Below are 24,011 nucleotides of genomic sequence, written 5' to 3'. Positions count from 1 at the left end.
AGAAAATTCAGGTGACGTTGGGTGATGAAATTTTTAAAACAACCATAAGGACAATCCATTAAAGAAGGAATAGATAAGTTGAACTCTATTAAAATTCAAAACTTTCAATCTTTGAAGGACACTTTCACAAGATACAAAAGATAAGTCACAGACTGGGAGATATATTTGAGAATCATGTATCTCATAAAGTAACTGTATCCAAAATATACAAAGCATCTTAATCTCAAAATAAGAAAATGAACAACCCAATTTAAAAATGAGCAAAAGATCTGAAAATATACTTCACAAGGAAGATATACAAGTGGAAAATAAGCATATGAAAAGTTCAACGCCTGTGATATTGTAAAATACATATATTTAGTTTTCAGCCCCATTTCCTTGCATATAATGCCTAAAATACTGAGAATATCAAGTATAAGTTTACTGGTGGCTGACAGCTTCTAGGTAGCTTCAGGATAAGGGCTGGTCCCCAGTTTCTCCTCCCATTCTCCAGAGAGGGAAAAGGAGCTGAAGGTTAAGTTATCACCAATACCCAATGTTTTAATCAATCGTAGCTACATAATGATGCCTCCATAAAACCCCCAAAGGGTAGAGTTTGGAGAGCTTTGCAATAGCTGAATACATGGAGGTTCCTGTAGGATGGCATACCTGGGGAGGGCGTGGAAGCTTTGTTACCTCTCCCATACTTTATTCTAAGTATTTCTTCATCTATATCATCCATCTGTAAAATCCATTATAATAATCCAGTAAGCATAAGTAAGTGCTTCCCTAAGTTCTGTGAGCCACTCTAGTAAACTAACCAAACCCAAGGAGGGGTTTGTAGGATCCCCACTTTATAGCTAGTTGGTCAGAAGCACAGGTAAAACTACCTAGGACTTGTGGTTAGCTCCATAGGTGGGGGCAGGCTTGAGGACTGAGCTCACATCTTGTGACATTTGACACTATCTCAAGGTAGATAGCATCAGAACTGAATTGAATTAGAAAAGACTCAGATGGTGTTCACTGCGGAATTGATTGTTTGCTTGTTGATGAGGAGAATTCCCCACACATGTGGTCACAGAAGTCTTCTGTGTTGATTGCTGTACTGTGAAAGCACAGGAAAAACAATTTGTGTTTTTTCTACAAACAATCCCATTTGTCACTAGGTAGTTGCAAATCAAAACAACAAGGAAATGTCATTCCATACCTATTAAAATGGCTAAAATAATAAAAACCTTTCACTACCAATAGTGAGCAAGAATGCTGAACAACAAGAATGCTCATTGCTGATGGACATGCAAAAAAGCACAGACATATTGGAAGGTGGTTTGACAGTTGTTCATAAAGCTAGGCATTGGGTTACCATGTGATCTTAGCAATTGAATACCTATGTATTTACCAGACTGAATTAGAAATATAGGTCCCCACAAAAACCTTCACATAGATGTTAATAGCATCCTTGTTCATAATCACCAAACCTGGAAGCAACCAAGATATACTTCAGTAGGTGAATAGGTAACCAACCTATAGAACAATCATACAGTGAAATACTATTTACCAGTAAAAGAAAATAAGCTAGCCAGATATGCAGAAACATGGAAGAAACTTAAATGAATTTTGCTTAAAGAAATAAGTCAGTCTGGAAAGGCTACATAGTGCAGGCTTTTGTTTATATGATGTCTTAGATCATTCAGTCTCCTATAATAAAATACTGTAAACTGGGTGGTTTATAAACAACCAAAATTTATTTTTCACAGTTTGAGAGGCTGGCACGTTCAAGATCAAGTACCAGCAGATTCAGTGTCTGCTGAGGACCCACTTCCTGATTCATTGATGGCTGTCTTTTTTTGCATTGTCCTTATATGGTGGAAGAGGAGTGGAATCTCTCTGTGGTCTCTTTTATGAGGTCACTAATCTCATTTATGAGGGTGGATGACCTAATCAGCTTCCAGGTCCCATCTTTTAATACCATCAACTTGGGGGATAGTACTTCAACAATAGAATTTTAAGAGAACACAAATATTCAGACCAAATCATATGACATAGTGAAAAAGCAAAAATAAACATGGTAAAAAAGATCACTGCTAGCCAGGGTTTGCAGGGAGAGAGAGTTGAATATGTAAACCACACGAGATTGTTTAGGGCTTTAAAACTGCTGTATATGATACTGTAATTGAGGACACATGGCACTATAATTTGTTGAAACCCATGCATTATACAGCATAGAGTGGACCTTAATGTATGAAAATGACAAATGAATATTTACGTAGTTGGGAGATCCCAGGATAGAATGCAGACAATGAAAAAAATCTAATGTTATTGCATATGTATAGAATAATCTTACCTAATGGAGTCAGGGGAAAATGGTGCTGACCTAAGTCGCTTTGGAAATGATGGAGATAGTCAGATTAAAAGGTACAATATATAAGCATTATAGTCTAGTTAACAAAGTTGTTTCCAGTAAGACTATTGGCTAACAAGTCTGAAACCGCTAGATCTGTATACCAGAATTGAAAAATGGATGGTGAATGAGAAGAGTTTTCTCAATGTTAGAGTGGAAGGTTACAATAAACAGTAAGCCTGGTATGATCCATGTGGTAAGTGATTTGACTTACGGACATCATTATGAACTCATATCTAGCTTAATGCAGGCACAGATCCATAAATAGAGTATTATTATTATTATTTTGAGACGGAGTCTCACTCTGCCGCCCAGGCTGGAGTGCAGGGGCACGATCTCGGCTTACTGAAACCTCCGCCTCTTGGGTTCAAGCGATTTTCCTGCCTCAGCCTCCCTAGTAGCTGGGACTACAGGCACGTGCCACCACGCCCGGCTAATTTGTTGTATTTTTAGTAGAGACGGGGTTTCACCGTGTTAGCCAGGATGGTCTAGATCTCCTGACCTCGTGATCCGCCCGCCTAAGCCTCCCAAAGTGCTGGGATTACAGACGTGAACCACCGCGCCCGTCCCAAATAGAGTACTATGTATAGATACGTGCATGTACACAGGTTAGTGTATATATGTACATATATCTTCTTGTCTGTAAGCTAAGAGAGTATAGAAGTAATGGCATCTCAGCAGCAATGCACTATGATGACACACACTGCTTAGAAACGAAGATTCAAGATCTTCGTTTCTAATGGCATGTGCAATTAAAAAAAAATTAAACAGGTCTCTTCGGAGAAACATTACTTTTAATAGCAAAAGCCACAATTACTTTTACACCAACGTAATAGCTAGTTCTAGGACTACGGCAGGAAATATGTAAGATAGTCTTGATATATCTTATAGTGACTGAATGTAATAAAATACTAAAAAAAAAAAGAAAAAAATGTACAATTCTGGAAGTATGTTGAAGAGATACCATAGTCAAATGTAAGAGATTTTATTGGCCAAAACTGAAAAATTCAATCAACAAAATAAAGTTGTATTGGATCAAAACTTAGAGTATAAGATAAATATCCATGAGTCCATACTGATGTAAATAATTAAATAAATAAATAAAAGGAGACAAAAAACAAATCTCCCTTGCAGAAGAATTCCAATTACTTAATGTAGACAGTGCCCTAAAGGAGGTTAATCTTCACTTCCCTCTCCTGAAACATGGTCTGTACATTGTGACTTTCTTCAGAGGAGCACAGGTACGAAATGAGAAAAACAGTACCTTGGAGAAACCTGAATCCTGCAAAACACCGTACCAGTATACCTAAAATTGTCAAGATCATCAAAAACTAGGCAAGTCTGAGAAAGTGTCACTGCCAAGAAGAGCCATAAGGGACATGCCAACAAAACAAATGTGATATTCCGGATGTAAACCAGGAACAGAAAAATAACATAGGTAAAAACTAAAAACATCTTAATAAAGAATGAACTTTAGTTCATAAGAATGGATCAATACTGTTTCATTAATTGTGATAAATGTATGATACTAGCTTAAGATGTTAGTAATATAGGAAATGGGATAGAGCATATGAAAACTATCTTCACTACACAACTTTTCTGTAAATCTAAATATTTTGAATTTTTTTTTAATAAAAAACTAACAAAAGTAGTTTGGAATTATGTAATTGTTCTATTTCTCAATTCAATGTTAACCTCATTTTTGATTAATAAATTTATTACTTTTTAATTATCTTGAAAGGTATAATTATTTTGATGTTTGCTCTCTACCATTTAGCTAAGGGTCCTTCTTTGAGACTTTACTGGTAGATTTAGAAATGTTAAGCACCCCCATATTTATTTTGTTTATTAAAAATTACATCTAAATTTGAAATTCAATTTTTTTTTAAAGTGGGCATTCATAACTGAGAACTTGATTTATCTCAGAGATTGTCCGTAGAAATTACACTTTAATATCTTTCTTCTAGAGGAAACCAGACTGAAGATTCAATAAGTAAGATAACTTGCCTGGATAACACAGCTAGTTAGTAGCAGAGCTTAGATTACAATAAAGATCTCTGAATTTACAGTTCTGTGTTTCTTTCACTTCACAACATTGCTAATTTTCTTTCTTTATCTTTGGTCCTGTTCCTCCAGGTGTAGGTATAAATTAAGATAATTCCTCCAATTGTATTCTGGCATAACTGGAAATAAATTAGAATGAAATCTGAATAATCTAAATACATACCATTCTAAAACATTTAAAGATACGGAATATTTCTTGAAATATACTGCATTTTAAAATGTTTAGAAATTAATGTTTTCAGACATCTCTCACCTTTTTGAAAGGAAAATATATATGCATTTCATTTTTATGGCATCTTCTTTTTATAGTAAATCATTGCAGTACAGGCTTGATATTTTTATCTGTGAAAAATTACAGGTGATTTTAACCAAAGGATGGCCCATATGTAGCACCTGTACTGACCTAATCGACAGTTATGGCTCATTTGTAAGTTTTATAACCTAAGGGTTTAATATTTCACTGCAAGGACTCTAATACGCTTTGGCATAAGAAAAATCTATGGAGGAGTCAGATGACTTTTTATAGATTATTAAGTAAATAACACTCATTTAAAATAATATGCATTTCAGTACCAGGAGATTATGTAAAGTTAGAGATCCCTTTTAAAAAAATGCTTAAATTGCTGTCATGTTTATCATTTTTAGTAATAGTTCTGTTTTGTAAGAAGTTAAAAATTGCATACTATAAATGGTTGTTAAGCACATTTGCTTAAGAAAAAGAATATTGAGACCATTTAACCTGTATTGCCTCATCAGTATCTCCATTTCTTTTAAATTACATTCATTATTATAATAAACATTTCATACAAAATATTCAATGGGTGACAAATTATTGCTTTTATAATTAGCATAATGTAACAAAGCATTTAATTTTGAATGTTGTTTTTCTAGTTACTTATACTGCCTCTGGCAATTTCATCAACACATTCTACCTTTTATTATTTATATCATGTACATAATGCTATTTATTAGAAATAGAACTTTTTTCAAGTATATTCACTTTAGGGCATGATTTAGAATACTCCTATTAGGGTAATGTCAAGCAACTCTCATGTTATTAAGTGGCCCTTCTTGACAAAACGTTTTAAAATATTTCTCTGCCTAACCACAGCACATTGACCTACTTAGCACTGTATTACACAGCACATTACCTACTTAGCACTGTATTCTACAGAATAATTTGTGTGGGTCACAAATTATTCTGTAGAAGCAATTGCTCCAAACTGATGCAGATTTGTTTTTCAGACAATCTTTATATTTTCTTTGAAACAGTATCTCCATCAGTGCATAGTCTGGGAATAATTCCATTTGATTTTTTAAAATCCAAGCATATGCAAAAGATATGATGTTTTGGTGATGTTGTATGCAAAAGATATGATGTTTTCTGAGAAATTAGAAGGCAAATTTTGGAAGGAATTCTTTCTCAGGAGGCAGGAAGACAGGGATGATGAAAGAGACTACAGGATAAGCAGTCTTACAGTTGCTGGTCTCAGTTGTCTAGAAGAAAGCAAAGAATACAGAAATTCACTTGTAAAGAACGTTGCTGCTACCTGGAACATGGCATTTATGGAAAGCTCTATCCAACAGTAGCAGACCACCCATTATTCTCCAGCTTGCATGAAACATTCACCATGACTGACCACATTCTAGGCCATAAAACACAGCTTAATAAATTTTAAATAATATAAATTATACAAAGGATGTTCTCATAACACAATGAAATTAAATTAGAAGTCAATCACAGAAAAATAGCTGGGAAATTCCCACATATTTCATGATTAAACAACCTGAATAAAGGAGGCGATCTTGTCATTTTCATGAAACTGGAAGACATTATGAAATAAGCCTGACATAGAGATAAGCTAGACATAGAAAAATATTACATAATCTTGCTTATATGTGGAATCAAAAAGTCAAATGTATAGAGATAGAGAATAAAACATATAAATACGATTCTTACATGTAGAAATATATATAAATATTTGTATACACCTGGGTAATCATAGGCAGGTACATTTTTTGCCCTATAAGTCTAGAGAGCCTAGAAGCAGTGATCCTCAACATCAACAAGCATACATAGCAGCCAGATTTTGGGTTTTGATACCATTCTGCAGTAAAGGGACCCAGATTTATTTGGAGAAATGGCTGATTCTAGGATTGTGACAGGAAATACACAAAATTAGCCTGGAATATCTTGTAGTGCCAGAGTGCAATTTTTTTTTTTTTTTTTAGTTTACTTCTTCTTCTAAAAAAAGTGGGATACATTTACAGAACATGCAGGTTTGTTACATAGGTATACGTGTGCCATGGTGGTTTGCTGCATATATTGATCCATCCTGTAAGTTCCCTCCCCTCAACCTGCCACTTCCCAGCAGGCCCTGGTGTATGTTGTTCCCTGTCTGTGTCCATGCATTCTCAATGTTCAACTCCCACTTATGAGTGAGAACATGTAATGTCTGTTTTTCTGTTCCTGTGTTAGTTTGCTGAGGACGATGGCTTCCAGCTTCAGCCATGTCCCCTGCAAAGGACATGATCTCATTCTTTTTTATGACTGCATAGTATTCCATGGTGTATATCTGCTACATTTTCTTTATCTAGTCTATCATTGATGGGCATTTGGGTTGGTTCCATGTCTTTGCTATTGTAAATAGTGCTGCAGTAAACATATAGGTGCATATGTCTTTATAGTAGAATGATTTATATCCCTTCGGGTATATACCCAGTAATGGGATTGCTGAGTCAAATGATATTTCTGGTTCTAGATCCTTGAGGAAGCATCATACTGTCTTCCACAATGGTTGAACTAACTTACATCTCACCAACTGTATAAAAGCGTTCCTATTTCTCCACAGCCTTGCCAGCATCTATTATTTTCTGACATTTTATTAATCGCCATTCTGACTGGCATGAGATGGTATCTCACTTTGGTTTTGATTTGCATTTCTCTAACGACCAGTGATGTTAAGCCCTAGAAGAAGACCTTGGCAATACCATTCAGGACATAGGCATGGACAAAGACTTCATGACAAAAATGCCAAAAGCACTTGCAACAAAAGCCAAAATTGACAAATGGGATCTAATTAAACTGAAGAGCTTCTGCACAGCGGAAGAAACTATCATCAGAGGGAACAGATAACCTACAGAATGGGAGAAAATTTTTGCAATCTATCTGACAAAGGTCTCATATCCAGAATTTACAAGGAACTTAAACATATTTACAAGGAAAAAACAACCCTTTCAAAAAGCGGGCAAAGGAACAGACGCTTGTCAAAAAAAGACACTTACGTGGCCAGCAAACATATGAAAAAAAGCTAAACATTGTTATTGCTGGTGGTCAAAGAGACATAGGAGCTGCCTGAGAGCCCTTCCAATGGCTGAAAGGCTCCCCCAATCTGAAACCATTGGAACCACAAAATAAATGTATTAGTATTGGATTATAAACTCAAGCTTTAAAGTAAATATCTATGAGTCTACACTGATATAGATATCAGTGATTTTGATATAAATCAGTGATATCTATATCTAAAAGTAAATATTATAATATTTCAATGTAAATTATTATAATATAATATTATTTATATTTAGATATAGATACCACTGATTTATAATATTGTATTATAAATAGAGATATATCAGTGATTTATCTAAATCAGTATAGACTCATGGATATTTATACCTTGATATAATAGGTATACTTGATATAGTTATCAGTGATTTAGATATAGATATCATTTATATAGATAAATCATGGTTATTTACTTTATACCTTGAGTAAATGAAACAAGGAGAGTAAATGAATGAATCATTTATCTATATCAATAAGATGGAAGAGACACTCTCCTTTGCACAACAATTTCAAATAATTTATATAAATAATCCATCTTCAAGTGGGATATGGGGGCATAAATCCCTACTCTTTAGGTGTAGTCTGCACATAATGGTTTCCATACAGAAAGCATAATATGGAGTAGATAAAAAAAAAAACTTTAAGAGAGATAAACTTGACAAATACTACCTCAGCTAGATGATCATGGTCAATGTCAGCAGTAGATAAATCATGTTGTCAGTATGTACTCTTGATATGATGAGATGATAATGACACTTTGTTTCTGTAATCTTCCTCCCCCAAACCCATAACCCTATGCTAACCATGAGGAAACATGAGATAAATTTCAATAGAGGGACTTACCTATTAATCCAAACATTTAAGGTAGCAAAAATAAGGAGAGTAAAAATCTATCACAGCAAGGAGGAGTCATGACAACTAAATGTAGTGTGTTATCCTATATGGGATTCTGAAGCAGAAAATTAAATTAGATTAAAAAGAATACTGACTAAAGCACAGATCTTAGTTAATAATAATGTATCAGCGTTGGTTCATTAACCATAAACAATCACCATACTAATGTAAGAGGTCAATAATAGGGAAAACTTGGTGAGAAGATATATGGAAATTTTATGGATAACTTTTTAAATTTTTTATTAAATCTAAAATAATTAAAAACTCAAGCCTGTTTAAAAAATATAATCTGAAGATATTAGGTAGAAATACAGAAGTAAATAAGTGAAAAAGTGCCTTTTTTATTCTCAAATTAGAAGTTAATAGACAAGGTCTAGGATTAGAAAGTTATGTGTATTGTGAATGTTAAATTAAAGATATAAAAGGAATGAAAGAATGAAAAATGCAAACCTTCCAAAATCTCTGATAAAATACACATACAAAATTATTACAGAAAAGCAGACTAGATTTTAATATTAATAAATAGAATAAAAACAAAAGCAGAGCATAAAAATGATAGTAAGACCAAATATATCTGTCCTATCAATAAATACAACTGTAATTTCGTAAGTGCATTTTTAATGAGTAAAAGCTGCTTATTTCAATTTTATGATTTTTAAAAAGGGATATAACTATAAGTGGTCTGAAAAATTTGAAAATAAAATTAATGGAAAAAATACCAAAAAGATGAAGAACCTTGGTCATAATGTCAGAGTCAGACAGTTCTGAATTAAATTTAAATGGCATTAAATACCCAAGAAACGGATAGTTTATAATGATAAAATTTCAATCTGCAATAAAATAGGCAACAATTTTGGCTATTCATACACCAAATAATAGCTTCAGTATTTATAAGGCAAGAATTTTATAAATTTTAGAGTATTAAAAAATCTTAATTGAATATTTCAATAACATCTTAACAAATCTTATTTTTAGATAAACATCTTAATTATACCTTATCATATTTTGGTTATTTGTATTTCACTTTTGCATTATAAATTCCACATATAGAATTATGAATTATATATATCCTGAAAACATATATTTTCTTTAAGGTGCTAGGATGGCATATTCTGCAGAGGAAAAAACAAAAAAACAACAACAAAAACCTCTCATGTTGCATCTCTTCAAAAAAACTTAATGTATTACAAATATTTGCAGACAAATTTTGCATCTGAAAAAGAATAATAAATACTTTGAAATCTCTTTTAAATTATATGTCAAATACAAAATCAATGTGTAAAACTGCATATTAAATTTGAATGGAATAGATAACCTTTGAGAAAAATAAAAATTCCCAAACTGACCTCAGAGGAGATAGAAAAGTTTAAAGACTTTTGATTCATAGAAGAAATAAATTTGACAAAGATAGACTACTCATAAATGACCAGGTCTAAACATTTTAATTGATATTTTATGAATATAAAAGTATATAAATGTAAAGAAAATATACAAGAAATGCCATGCAGTCATAAACCAGCTTAAGAAATAAAATATTAGTTGTAGAGGCTCATAGAATGTGTGGGAAAATGAGAGTAAAAGGTTTAAGACTCTAATTTGGGAAAATAGCAATACTTTCTGGGATTTCCATGACCACATATAAAGAAATCATAGACATATTTAGTTTTTGAGACCAAACTGGTGGAATATCCCAGCTTGGGAACATATGTGATGGTGACCTTACCTTGGTAATTTAAATGCGTGAATGGCTTCCAGGGAAGAATTAGTTGTTGACTTGCTCTTGAAGTACAGGTGAAGTACCGTAGGATGGAGGGCCTCATATGAGTGAGTTTAAAGTCACTGAGGTAGGAGATAATGAGTGGGAAGGTCATAGAGGGTAGAATGGCAAGCCCAACAATTAACTTGTAAATGTCAAGGAATTTGTTCATATCTTCTAAGTTGTCAAATGTACGAGTATAATGCATTTATAGCAGTTCCTTACTCTCTTTCTAATGGCTGCAGGATTTACGGTAATATCCCCTTTTTCATTCCTGATATTAGTGATATGTCTTCTTTTTTTCTTAGTCTTTCTAGAGTTTGTCAATTTTAGCAATATTTTGAAGAACAAGAATCTGTTTAGCTGATTTTCTGTATTGTTTTTTCTTTTTAATTACATTGATTTTCTGTTTTCATGTTTATTATTTCCTTTCTTCTGCTTGCTTCCTTTTTCTAGTATTTTGAGGTAGAAATTTAGGTTATTGATTTGAAACTTTTTCTTATTTAGTTTTTGTAAATTTTAATGTGTATTATGATATATATATAGTAAATGGTTACAATAGTAAAACAAATTAACATATTCATCACCTGAAATAGTTACCCAATTTTCCTCTATGGAAAGAACACTCATAATCTACTAATTTAGCAAACATCCTGAATACAATACAGTATTATTAACTATAATTCTTGTGTTGTACATTAGGTCTTTAGACTTACTCATCATAAATATGTTCTACTTTGAATTCTTTGAACTGCATCTCCACATCTGCTTCTTCTTAAATCACCCCTGGTAACCACTGTTTTATTCTCTATCACTGTATATTCAACTTTAAAAAAAAATATTTCACATATAGGTGAGATCATGCAATACTTTTCTTTCTGTGTCTGGCTTATTTCATTTACTGTAATGTCCTCCAGTTTTATCCATTTTGTGGCAAATGATAGTATCTGCTTCTTTTTTAAGGCTAAATAATATTCCATTGTGTCTGTGTACATGTATATGTGTATATATGTTTGTATATATAATATTTCATCATATACACATATATGAATATTATTTAGCCTTTAAAATTAAGGCATATATATATCACAGTCTTATTCATTTATCTGTTGATGGACACTTAGGTTGTGTTCATACTTTGGCTATTGTGAATAATGCTGCAGTGAACATGAGAATATAGATGTCTTTATAAGGTGATGATTTCATTTCCCTTGGATATATACCCAGAAGAGGAATTGCTGGCTCATTTCTAATGTAGACATTTAGTGCTATAAATTTTCCTCTCAGAACTGCCTAAGCAGTGTCTCACAGATTTGGATGTTTCAGTTGAATTTTTATTCATTTAATTATTGAATAAAACTTTCTAGAGATTTCCTTTTTTAAAAGTGTGTTGTTTAATTTCATTGTATTTAGAAATTTTCTTCTTGACTTTCGATTATTGAGTCCTAGTTTAATTCCATTTTGATAAGAGAACATACTGTGTATGATTTCAATTACTTTTAATATAGTATTTTTTTTGTATAGGTATGAATATACAGAAACCAAAATAAAAAACACAATATCACTTATAATTGTTCCAAAAAAGTAAATATTTAAGTAGGCACAAAAAAATCTGTACAGGGTCTATGTATCTAAAATGACAAAATGCTGATGAAAGAAATCAAAGACATGAATAAATGGCATCATGTAACCTTCATGGATTCAAAGATTCGACATAATAAAGATATCTCTTTTCCCCAAATTGGTCTTTAGGTTTAATGCAATTTCTATGGAAACCCCTGCAGTCTGTTTTTAATATACAGAGCTGCTTCTTCTAACACATATATAAAAAAGGGCATAGACCCTAGAATAGACCAAACAATCATGACAAGGTAGAATAAAATGGAAGAAATAATTCTATCTTAAGTTAACTTTTACTGTATAGCTATAGTCATCCAGATTATTGCCAGGGAGTAGACACATAGATCAATGGAACAGAAAATGGAACCAGAGGCCAGTGCAGTGACTCACGCCTGTAATCCCTGCACTTTGGGAGGCCAAAGCAGGTGGATCATGAGGTCAAGAGATCAAGACCATCCTGGCCAACATAATGAAACCCCGTCTCTACTAAAAATACAAAAATTAGCTGGGCATGGTGGCGTGTACCTGTAGTCCCAGCTACTTGGGAGGCTAAGGCAGCAGAATTGCTTGAACCCGGGAAGTAGAGGTTTCAGTGAGCCGAGATTGCACCATGGCACTCCAGCCTGGGCAACAGAGCGAGACTCCATCTCAAAAAAAAAAAAAAGAAGAAGAAAATAGAACCAGAAATAGACCCACACCAATATGCCCAATTGATTATTGAAAAAGGAGCAAAAGTATTTCAATGGAGGAAGAATGTTCCTTCTAGAAATGGTGCTGAAGGAATTGGATATCAATAGGGAAAAATGACAATAAAATAAAATGACCTGAATTTAAATTTCACACCTTATGCAAAAGTTAACTCAAATGGGATTACAGATCAAATGTAAAACATAAAGCTATCAAATTAACAGAAATAAAATCTTTGGGATTTTATTCCCAAATAAAAATTTAGAGAAAATTTTTATTTCTAAATAGAGATTTAGAAAAAATCTTCGGGATTGAGGTCTAGAAAAAAAGTCCTTGGACTTGAAACCAAAAGCATAATTCATAAAAAGTTAAATTTATTAAATTAGACATATTCAAAATTAAAATGGCTCGCTTGTGAAAGGCCATGTGAAGAAGACTAAAAGAAAAGACGCAGACTAAGAGAAAATATTTGCAAGTCTCATACCTGACAAAGCATTGGCATCTAGGCTAGATAAAGAATTTTCAAAATATAACAAATAACAATTTAATTCAAAAATGAACAAAAGTATTAGCAGAAATTTCACCAAAGAAGATATGCAGATCAAAATAAATACATGAAAAGATGTTCGATATCATTATCCGTTAGGAAAATTCAAATTAAAATCAAAATGAGACATCACATACACCTTTCAGAATGACTAAAATATAAAATAGTGGCAATGCCAAATGCTGGTGAGAATACAGAGAAATTGGCTCACTCATGCATTTGTAGTGGGCATGAAGAGTAATGCAGCTACTCTGGAAAACTGTTTCATGATTTCTATTAATAAACCAAACTAAACATAGTACTACTACATAACCCAGTAATTTCAGTTCTGGGCATTTATCCTGGAGAAACAGAAACTTATTTTCACATAAGAATCTGTACCTGAATGTTCATAAGAGGTTTACTTGCAACAATCAAAAGTTTAATCACCTCAGATTTTCTACAATCGATAAATGTGGCATATGCATATCATGGAACACTACTCAGCAATAAGCAGGAACAAACTATTGATACACAAAACAACATGGGTGAATTTCCAGGAAATTATGATAAGTGAAAGTTAAGAAAAACCATCCCCAAATGTATTACAGGCATACTTCATTTAATTTCACCTTAGTTGTGTTTCACAGATATTGCATTTTTTACAATTTGAAGGTTTGTGACAGCCTTGCATTGAGTAAGTCTATCAGTACCATTTTTTCCGGTCTCATGTGCTCACTTCCTGTCTGTGTGATACAGTTTGGTAATTCTCCCAATATTTCAAACTTTTTCATTACTATATCTGTTACAGTGATCTGTGATTAGTGACCTTTGATGTTACTATTGTAATTGTTTTTTGGTGCCATAAACTACATCAATATAAGATGTTAAACTACTGATAAATGTGGTGTGCATTCTGACTCCTCTGCCTATCAGCTGTTCTCCCATCTCTCCCTTTTCTCAGGCCTTCCTATCCTCTAAGACACAATAATAATAATATAATTAGGCCAACTAATAACACCACAATGGCCTCTATGTGTTCAAATGAAAGGAAGAGTTGAACACCTCTCACTTGAAAACAAAAGCTAGAAATAATTAAGCTTAATGAGGAAAGCTTGTTGGCAGCCAAGATAGGCCAAAAACTAGACTTTTTGTGCCAAACAGTAAGCCAAAATGTGAATACAAAGGAAATGTTCTTGAATGAGACTTGAATGAGATAAGAAGTGCTATTCAAAAGTGAACAAATGTATGATAAGAAAGTGAAACAGCCCTACTGCTGATACGAAGAAAGATTAGGTAGTCTAGATATATCAAACCTGCTACACATATTTCCTTAAGCCAAAACAATGCAAGAGCAAGGCTCTAACACGCTTTCATTCTGTAAAGACTGTTGAGAGGAGAAGAAGCTGCAGAAGAAAAGTAGGAAGTTACCAGAGGTTGGTTCATGCAGTTTAAGGAAAGAATTGTCTCCGTAACATAAAAGTGCAAAGTGAAACAGCAAGTGCTGATGGAGTAGCTGCAGCAACTTATTTAGAAGATATAGCTAAGATCATTAATGATGGTAGCTACACCAAACAACAGATTTCCCATGTAAATGAAACAGACTACTGTTGGAAGAAGATATCATCCGTCAGGACTTTCATAGCTGGAGAGGAGAAGTCAATGCCTGGCTTCAAAACTTCAAAGCACAGCTGAACATCTTGTTAAGGGCTAACACAGTTGGTGACTTTAAGTTAAAGCCAATGCTCATATATCATTCTGAAAATCCTAAGGCCTTTAAGAATTATGCTAAATCTACTCTGCCTATGCTCTATAAATGTAACAAAAAAGCCTGGAAGACAGCACATCTATTTACAACATGGGTTTACTGAATATGATAAGCTCACTGTTGAGACCTACTGCTCAGAAAAAAGATTCCTTCTAAAATATTACTGCTCATTGACAATGTACCTGGTCACCCAATAACTTTGATGATGATGTACAAGAATAATAATATTGTTTTCATGCCTGCTAAAGTATCTATTCTGCAGACCATGAATCAAGAAATAATTTCAACTTTCAAGTGTTATTAAGAAATAGATTTTGTATGACTATAGCTACCATAAATAGTGACTCCTCTGATGGAACTTGGCAAAATTTTTTGGACAAGTTTTACCACGTTAGATGTCATCAAGACCAATCATGATCCATAAAAGAAGGTTAACAAGTCAACTTTAACAGGAATTTGGAAGAAGTTGATTTTAACTTTCATGGGTGACTTTGTGTGGTTCATTATTTCAGTAGAGGAAGCAACTACAGCTATCATGGAAATAGCAAGAAAGGTAGAATTGGAAGTGGAGGTTGAAGATGTGACTGAATTGCTGAAATCTCATGATAAAACTTGAATAGATGGGGAGTTGCTTTCTGTAGATGAGCACAGTGAGTGGTTTCTTGAGATGGAATTTACTCCTGGTGAAGGTGCTGTGAAGATTTTTGAAATGACAACAAACAGTTTAGAACATTACAGTGGTTTATAATGATATATATATAGTTGATAAAACAGTGGCAATGTTTGAGAATATTGACTCCAATTTTGAAAGAAGTTCTACTGTGAGTAAAAGGCTGTCAAACAGAATCACACACCAAAGAGAAATTTTCTTGAAAGGAAGAGTCAATTGATAAAGCAAACTTCATTGCTGTCTTAAGAAATTGTTACAGCCACACAAACCTTCAGTAACCACCAACCTGATGAGTCAGCAGCCATAAATATAAAGACAAAACTCTCCACCACCAAAGAGACTACAACTTGCTGAAGGCTCAGATAATGGTTAACATTATGTAGCAGTAAAGTATTTTTAATTAAGGTATATACATTATTTTTTAGACATAATGCTATTACACACAGAACAGACTACAATGTTAGGTAAACATAACTTTTATAGTCATTAGGAAACCAAGAATTCATGTGACTTGGTTTATAATGATATCTGCTTTATTGTAGTAGTCTGAAACCAAACCCCACGATGTCTCTGAGATATGTCTGTACAACATGACTGTATTTTTATAACATTTTTGATATGACAGAATTTTAAAAATGGAGGACAGATTAGTGGTTACTGGGAATTAGAGAGATGGAAAATGTGACAGGAGGAAGATAGGTAACGGATAAAAGCAGAAGGAATGTTAAGGTTAGAGCTGTTCATTATTTTGACTGTAGCCACGGACTCAGGTGAAAAGCTTGTATAGAACTTAATATATGAACACATACTCCAGATGAAACTGGAGAAATCTGAGTAAGTGGATTTTATCAATATCAATATCCTGGTTGTCATATCATACTATAGTTTTCCAATTTACCATCAGGGAAATGGAGGAATTGTGCAAGATATTTTGTATACTATTACCTGCAATTGGCATGTAAAGGTACAATGACTCAACTAAAAAAAATGAAAAAGGCAGAAAAATGATATCCTGGGACACAAATTGTGTAAAAAATATAATAACATGTCATGTTTTTGATAAGACTGCTCAATATTATATAATTTAATTTTTCCTAAATTTCCGTGGAAATTTCCTGTGATCCAATAAAATACTAAAAACTATTTTTGGTTTCAGAAACGTAGAAACAAAAATTCTATTCAGTAAATAAACTTCAATAAAGGAAGAGAACTCACTAGGGCTCACTAAAGTTGAATATAAAATAGATTCTGAAATTACAATATGTTAAAAATGTTTTATTGGTGAATTGATTGATAGAATAGAAAGTCTAGAGAGAAATATACTCTTGAACTTAATGTATTTTATCAGCTGAGAAAAAAATTATTCAGTGAATGTTTTTGGGACAACGGGATTATCAGTGTAAAAAGCAAAGCTGAGACCTCTTCTACTATTTTATCTACCTCAAATTTCTGAATTGATCTAAAATTAAGAATGATAAATCATAAAAGTTCCACAAATATAGGATGATTTTCTAATAATGTTGTAATGAATAAACATGACACAATATTTAGGTATCACAAAAGTAAGAATAAGGTTAAATAAATTTAAAATACCTGCATGAAGACAAAAATATGTAAACATAAATGACAAAGAGAGGTGGGAAAATATTTGCAATTCATATCACATAAATAGGGCTAGATTCTCTAACTGTTAAATAAATATGAAAAATGCATAATATAGATACATTAGCTCAATACAAATGCACAAAAAATATGAATAGTCAATTTAATTAAGTCAGTTTTAATAGTTCCAAACATATAAAACTGATCTCACTCATAATTTTAAAAATTATATTAAAATTATATGATGCCATTTTTCATAGCTTGGTTAGGCACTAACCAAATTTATATGTCATAATCTTAGAGGAAGTGGAAAGATAGGCAATGTCTAACCTGATGCTTGGAGTTCAACTATAATGCAGTTAGAAATATTTATCAAAATTAGTATTTCACTTACCCTCTGATATAGCAATATAGCAATTGTGTTACTTGAAATAATATATGATATTTGACAATATCTAAATATGACACAGCTATACATAGTTGTGTATATGTATGTCTACAATTGTAGCTGTTAAGAATAAACTGCACATATATTTATACATAAATTTCAAAATATAATGCTAATTAAATAAATCAGTGTACAGAATATTGTATATAGTGAACTCTTTTTGGCTATATAAAATATACATGTGCTAAATGTAATGCATGTTATATGCTTATATATGTCTCCAATATCTTGAAGAGTATCTTCAAAAGCACTACCAAGAACTGTCAACAGTAGTTGTCCCGGGGAGAAAAAGGAGAAGTCAGGGGCAGGGGTAAGGTAGGGTTTGTTTTTCCATATTGCATGTAGTGCCAATGGAAAAATAAATAAAATGTAACTCAAATATAAAAAAGAATTACAAATATTAATTGCTATCATTTGTACTTATATATTATTTACTTTCAGATAAAGTATTACTGGTTTACTTAGCTTGTCTCTTAGTAAAAGCAAAGTATATTTTTTAAATGTTCCTTAATTTATATTCTGTGAGAAATAATATCTTTGAACTACCTTTGACCTGCTTGTTCTTTTCCTATTTTTATACTAGCAGATTTAAATAAATGTCACATGATTATGTAACTCTGAGTTTAGATGGCCTCTTTATATTCTTTTAAAAATTATTTATAAACATTTAGAAAATATAGCTAGAATTATTTCCAAAAGTAGCATTGTAATTTCCTGGACTCATTTACCTTTTGAACTTGCTTTCCAGAGGACATTCCTAGTCATTATCATTAGCAAAAATCAATTTATTGAACTCATTTCTTTAACAGAATAATTTCCTTTTTTCCACCCGTTTATATTTAGAAAATCCTTTCTCAAATGTGCCTCTCTCTCTACCCTTAAATAATGCCTTGGATATCTTTAATTAATTTTTCATCATATATATATATATATATATATATATATATATATCTAACTTTGACTACAAAGTTATTTTTTTGATCCTTATTGTGATCCTTACCGGATTCAGAGGGAATGGCATCACATGCCATTTCTAAACAACTTCTGTGTAACTTGTTAGTCATCTAAAAGTTCAAGATTGTATGAAGATATCAGCTCAAAAGTAAGAAAACAATTTCTTTGTTCTATTTGAAGGTTTTCTGATTCCCTTTATACTTGAAGGAAGATTTAGTTATGTAGGCATAATTATCACCAATTCAGTTTTTTTTTTATTATACTTTAAGTTTTAGGGTACATGTGCACAACGTGCAGGTTAGTTACATACGTATACATGTGCCATGCTGGTGTGCTGCACCCATTAACTCGTCATTTAGCATTAGGTATATCTCCTAATGCTATCCCTCCCCCCTCCCCCCATCCCACAACAGTTCCCAGAGTGTGATGTTCCCCTTCCTGTCTCCATGTGTTCTCATTGTTCAATTCCCATCTATGAGTGAGGACATGCGGTGTTTGGTTTTTTGTCCTTGCGATAGTTTACTGAGAATGATGATTTCCAATTTCATCCATGTCCCTACAAAGGACATGAACTCATCATTTTTTATGGCTGCATAGTATTCCATGGTGTATATGTGCCACATTTTCTTAATCCAGTCTATCATTGTTGGACATTTGGGTTGGTTCCAAGTCTTTGCTATTGTGAATAGTGCCTCAGTAGACATATGTGTGCATGTGTCTTTATAGCAGCATGATTTATAGTCCTTTGGGTATATACCCAGTAATGGGATGGCTGGGTCAAATGGTATTTCTAGTTCTAGATCCTTGAGGAATCGCCACACTGACTTCCGCAATGGTTGAACTAGTTTACAGTCCCACCAACAGTGTAAAAGTGTTCCTATTTCTCCACATCCTCTCCAGCACCTGTTTCCTGACTTCAATGATCGCCATTCTAACTGGTGTGAGATGGTATCTCATTGTGGTTTTGATTTGCATTTCTCTGATGGCCAGTGATGATGAGCATTTTTTCATGTGTCTTTTGCGTAAATGTCTTCTTTTGAGAAGTATCTGTTCATATCCTTTGCCCGCTTTTTGATGGGGTTATTTGTTTTTTTCTTGTAAATTTGTTTGAGTTCATTGTAGATTCTGGATATTAGCCCTTTGTCAGATGAGTAGGTTGTGAAAATTTTCTCCCATTTTGTAGGTTGCCTGTTCACTCTGATGGTAGTTTCTTTTGCAGTGCAGCTCTTTAGTTTAATTAGATCCCATTTGTCAATTTTGGCTTTTGTTGCCATTGCTTTTGGTGTTTCAGACATGAAGTCCTTGCCCATGCCTATGCCCTGAATGGTATTGCCTAGGTTTTCTTCTAGGGTTTTTATGGTTTTAGGTCTAATGTTTAAGTCTTTAATCCATCTTGAATTAATTTTTGTATAAGGTGTAAGGAAGGGATCCAGTTTCATATTCATTATCATTAGCAAAAATCAATTTATTGAACTTATTTCTTTAACAGAATAATTTCCCTTTTTCCACCCGTTTATATTTAGAAAATCCTTTCTCAAACATGCCTCTCTCTCCACCCTTAAATAATGCCTTGGATATCTTTAATTAATTTTTCATTATATATATATATATATATATAAAACTTTGACTACAAAGTTATTTTTTTAATCCTTATTGTGATCCTTATCGGATTCAGAGGGAATGGCATCACATGCCATTTCTAAACAACTTCTGTGTAACTTGTTAGTCATCTAAAAGTTCAAGATTGTGTGAAGATATCAGCTCAAAAGTAGGAAAACAATTTATTTGTTCTATTTGAAGGTTTTCTTTTTCCCTTTATACCTGAAGGAAGATTTAGTTATGTAAGCATAATTATCACCAATTCAAATTTTTTTAATGCAAAGAAATGCCAAAGCCATGGCTCATGGAAAAAATACTTGATAAAGTAGATTTTACTGAAATTATGATGAAGTAGACCTTACTGAAATTAAAAATTTCTGTTTTGCAAAAGACAATGTCAAGAGAATGAGAAGACAAGCCTCAGAATGAGAAAAAACATTTGTAAAAGATATATCTAATAAAGCAGCTTTATCCAAAATATATAATACAAAGAGCTCTCGAGACTCAACATTAAGGAAGCAAACAACCAGAATAAAAAATGAGCTCTAGATACTAACAGCCACCTCATCAAAGACAATACACAGATAACAAATTACCATATGAAAATGCGGTCTCTATCATATGTCATCATGGAAATTCAAATTAAAGCCACAATGAGATACCACTACACACGTATGAGAATAGCCAAAATCCAGAATACAGACAACACCATACGCTAATGAGGATTAGGAGCAACAGGAACTCGTATTCATGCTGGTGGGAATGCAGCAAGATAAGTTTCTTTGGAAAACAGTATGGCAGTTTCTTACAAAACTAGAAATATTCTTACCATGTGACCAATTAATCACAGTTCTTGGCAACTACCCAAAGGAGTTAACACAGGTCCTATATGTATACAGGTCTTTGTGTGAGGCTAATGTCCATACAAAAATCTGTACACATATGTTTATAGCAGCATTATTCACAATTGCCAGCACTTGGAAGCAACCCAGATTTCCTTCAGGAGGTGAATGAATAAACTGTGGTATATCCAGACAATGGAATATTATTCAGCACTAAAAAGAAATGAGCTATCAAGATATGAAAAGAATCTTAAATGCACATTACCAAGTGAAATAAGCCAATATGAAAAAACTGTATCTTCCCCTCAATTTTTCTGTGAACACAAAACTGCTCCAAAAAACAAACTTATAAAAGTTCTTTGGAGGCATTTTCAAAAAGATGTTTGATCTTCTCTTTCCTTCTTTTTTAAATGGGCTGTCACCCTCATTGTATTTACATTTCATCACTTCTATGGAATGTATTTGGTTTTCTATGTATTTACCATAAAGTAAGTGATGTCTTGAATATTCTTTTTGACTTCATTGAAATACTAGCATGGTGGCTATTTGAGGATTAGTTTATCTTTCTCATTATGAAGTATAGTCTTTTCCTTCTTAATATAGTTCCTTTTTAATTTAAAAATTTCAATGTTATTGGTTTGGGGACATACAGCTATGTTTATGCACAAACGTGAATATTAAAATTTAATTTTTGAATTCTAGTGTTCTTTCAAAGGTATCAATTGCTAGTCTTGAATTTTTGAAGGTATTAGAATTAAGATAATGTACAAAGCTTTATTTCAAAAAATATATTTTGGGTATGCTGTAAAATATTGATACTATAAGAATATAAACTTAAGAAGATGAACTTAAGGACCCTGTCAGAGTTGATGCAGTGTACTCTTTGCAGACAGACCATTTTCTCTTCCTTGGAAAGTAGCATGGGCATATTTTCCAATATCCCTTGTAGTTCAGTTAGAAGCCATATAACTTTCTAGATAATGGAATGTGAACTGCAGTGTCATAAGCCAACTTCAGCCTTGAAACCTAAAATCATTTTACACAATGTTTCATCTCTTTTTTCATGTCCTAGGAACATTTCCCTCTCTGGATACATGTGTTTCAGATCACAAAGCCATAGATGAGAGGAATCTGTCTTTCTAAATCACTTTTTGAAGAACACCTACTCAAGAGAGTCACCTGACCCCACTGGAATATAAGATGTGTGGGAAATCTAACTTATTGCATTAAACTACTCAGATTTTTGTGTGGTTGGTTAAACAGTATTAATTACTATAACTAATGCAAGGATAAGATAAACATCTATCTACTGTTCCTTGAACGATATAAACAATAGGTATATATAGAGATATAGATATCCTTAAATTTTAGTACCTTAATCTTTAAGCACTTCTCCCAAGATGTCTCTTGCTGCCATCTCCTTGTGTTTTGAAAACTGTGTTTCACAAGTGAAGAAATAATGGAGAAATAATGTATTTGTTAGAAGAATCATTTCAATATATCTTGGATCATTCCTAACCTCATGAGATAAATGGTATATCTGCACAAGTAAGACCAATATTAGCATAAACACTGGACTTTCTGGGAGCAACTTGAAAGGTAGGTCAGAACTGAATATGTGACAACACAACAAGACATGATGTGTTGAGGAAACTGCAGGAGCAAAAGAAGAAAGATCAAATAGCTTAAAGTTTAAAGGAAGTATACTTTATGAACACACAGGTCCCGGAAAGACAATTTAGATAGCAGATTATAGCAATTTTATGAATAGCCTTGAATGTTTGAATATGGAGTCAAAACAGGCAGTGGGAAACCAGTATGCTTTTGAATAAGTTAGTTGGTTGCATCATCAGAGCTGGACTTGGAAAAATCAATCTATCAATAAGATGTAGAATTATAGCAGGAGAGAGTAGAAACGTGTAGACAAATGGGGGTGTTATTGAAACTGCTTATGAGTTAATAAGGGAGCTGGAAATTAAGGAATATTTTAGTGTAATATTGTGGATGTAAAATGCATAGTGTTGGCCAACTGAGTGGCTATGGAAGGCATTAAATGTAGGAAAGTGAAAGATTATTTAGTTTTTGAGTCTAAAATGGAGAGATTACCGAATTTATTTTAAAAAGATTAGAAAGAAAATGACAAATTCATTTTAAATAATATTGACTTCCATAAAGATGAATTAAAATGAAGTTTGAATCCAATATAAGAAAAATTTTCCAATATTATTCATGCATCAAATATTTTTAAATGATGATTATTATGACAACAAAATACCTAAAATGTTTATTTACTATATTATTTGGACTATACCATGTGAAATATATGAATCATAAAAATATTCATGGTAAGTTTATATGAGCAGGGCAGACATTTCCATGTTGTCAACAAGCCTAGTTTTATTTCAGGCTTTCTGGGTACATAGGAAGTCTACATTAGTTTAGCTGCTTTGACAGTCTGGGTTGTTCTTACTCTGTTCTGGCCTAGTCATAAATATCCCCCCCACGATAATCCATGATCTTTACTTCCTTCATGGTGTCCTTGGAGGACCCATGTTAATGATGACAGCACTGCAAAAGGGAAGGAAGCTGAGCTGCCTGGTGAATGCTTGGAAGAGAGCTACCAAGGAGTGCACAGAACCCTAATTAGACTATGACATGAACTTTGGTGGAACTCCCCTGTTGTCCTACCTACTCAGGAGGCTGAGGCAGGAGAATCACTTGAACTCAGGAGGTGGAGGTTGAAGTGAGCTGAGATCGCACCACTGCACTCCAGCCTGGGTGACAAAGCAAGACTCCTCCGTCCCAAAAAAAAAAGAAGTCTTTTTTTTTTTTTGACAGATGAGATTTCACAGTTT

At 33.0% G+C, this 24,011-nt stretch overlaps 1 long non-coding RNA gene across 2 annotated transcripts; it reads left to right on the top strand.

Moving 5' to 3' along the window:
* Positions 1 to 1,914: 1,914 nt before the first annotated feature.
* LOC129060459 (uncharacterized) lies at positions 1,915 to 22,401 on the top strand. Of its 2 annotated transcripts, XR_008527204.2 has the most exons (4): positions 1,915 to 2,394; positions 2,834 to 2,988; positions 3,612 to 3,818; positions 22,229 to 22,401. It is a non-coding gene; the product is annotated as an uncharacterized LOC129060459 (long non-coding RNA). The 2 variants fall into 2 exon arrangements; XR_008527203.1 differs by lacking the exon at positions 2,834 to 2,988 and having other exon boundaries at positions 1,921 to 2,394.
* The last annotated feature ends 1,610 nt before the right edge of the window (positions 22,402 to 24,011 follow it).

This window comes from Pongo abelii, chromosome 6 (assembly GCF_028885655.2).
Source record: "Pongo abelii isolate AG06213 chromosome 6, NHGRI_mPonAbe1-v2.0_pri, whole genome shotgun sequence".
NCBI lineage: Eukaryota > Metazoa > Chordata > Mammalia > Primates > Hominidae > Pongo > Pongo abelii.
This window is presented reverse-complemented; position numbering and strand designations above follow the sequence as displayed.